Here is a 1672-nt window from a genome sequence, read left to right as displayed (position 1 = left end):
TAAACACCTTGCAAGTCTTGCTGACTTTCCACATGCTCCTGCTGTACACTGTAATGTGGATGGCAGCAGGACGTACATGCCGCCCCTCCCCACGTCCCCACCTTGCCCCCCTGCCTTCGCAAGCTGGTTGGTGAGAAGTTTGCATGTTCAATGCCCTTCGCATGCGACGTACTCAGGCTACGTTGTGGTGCGGCCTGTGTCAACCGTCCGCTAATGTCGTACGCGTAAACCACAATCTGTACTGCACATTCGTCCTTATGTACCGAATGATACATCGTGGCACATGTGTGACCGTACAACGACTGCGCCCAAAAACGGCGGACCATACAGTGCAAATATTGTGCACGCAGCTACGTGTCGTCTCCCTATGAGAGCTGGATTGCAGTGTGGTACGCCATAGAGACGTGTGGGAGGAACGGACGCCGTGGATGGCGATCAGCATGAGCTGTCTGTTGATGTATTCGGACCTAGTCGTCTCTCCTCACACACCGTGATGGCATGGTGCACCGCGTTCCATATCTGCGACATGCTACAGAGGCCGGTTGACAGTCGTTCGAGCAATGGACATCGCATACGTACGGGGGCCACCTTCCACGTATTGTCTAGGCGTGCACATTTTGTTGCGTGTATGTGGGCAGACGTAGTGTGGCGTGACACCTGACACAGGCATGCAATAATCGTTGAAGTTGCAAATGGCGATGGACGCCTGCGTTTTCTGGTGAAGTTACGCAAATGAACAAATGGTAACCTGTTGTGGTGCGGTTGTTCTCGCTAGGGGTGAATCGGTGATGGCGACGATAGGTTGAGGTACGAACCGGTTGTTCCAGCGATACCCACCATGCCGACGAAACTGAACGGCATCTGGGTGTGAAGCGATACGCGGCGGTGGCTGGGTGGGACCGTCCCCGGCCGGTGAGGGGGCGCCTCCCGGCGTGCTGGCCGCGCGGTGCGTGGGGCGCACGCGCTACAGCCGGCTGGTGGGGGCGGCCAGTGGCAGGCGCGCCGGCCGACGGACGCGGCAGGCGTCGCAGCTGCGCGCCGGCGCACCCTGCGCGCGGCGCCGTGCGGCCAAAGTAGGTCCTCGCGGGCCCGGTGCGAAGCGCGGTGGACATCTTCAGTGTGCTGGTCCGATTGAGGACTGTGTGCGTTGAGGATGCGCCGCCGCCCGGCGCTCGGCGCCGCGACGCCGTCTGCTGCTCGGTCGCCCCAGCGGTTCTCGCTGGTGGTTTGTATCGCAGCTGTGCGGATGTGTTGGCGCGTGCGCTGTGCTGGGAGAGTTCGCTTCGGCACCCAAGTGGGGCTTTTGTCCTTCTGTGGCGCTGGCGTTGGAGCTGCCGGTCACCGTAGGTGGCGCGTGTTGTCTCCCGCCGGCAATGCCACGACAGCACGCTCCCGGGCCTCTGTCGGCAGCGGCAAGCTCAGTTGGGAGCACGGGTGGTCGCACCGAAAGCGTCTACTCGCCTAACTCCGGGCGATTGCGCCTCTCTCGAACCCGACCAAGTACTTGGGACGGCGCTGCGCGCCGCCGGGACCTGAGAGGGTTTCGAGGTGTATTGTGCAGGGGAGCTCAGCCTCCTCCTGTTTGCAGAATGATTGAGCGGACGCTTGCGTGTTCGCGCGGGCCCCCGGGACACACTCCCGGGCGGCCGGCTGCTCAGCTCTAGTTGACGCA

The sequence above is a fragment of the Schistocerca piceifrons genome, unplaced genomic scaffold, assembly GCF_021461385.2.
Source record: "Schistocerca piceifrons isolate TAMUIC-IGC-003096 unplaced genomic scaffold, iqSchPice1.1 HiC_scaffold_1301, whole genome shotgun sequence".
NCBI lineage: Eukaryota > Metazoa > Arthropoda > Insecta > Orthoptera > Acrididae > Schistocerca > Schistocerca piceifrons.
Note: the sequence above shows the minus strand (reverse complement) of the source record.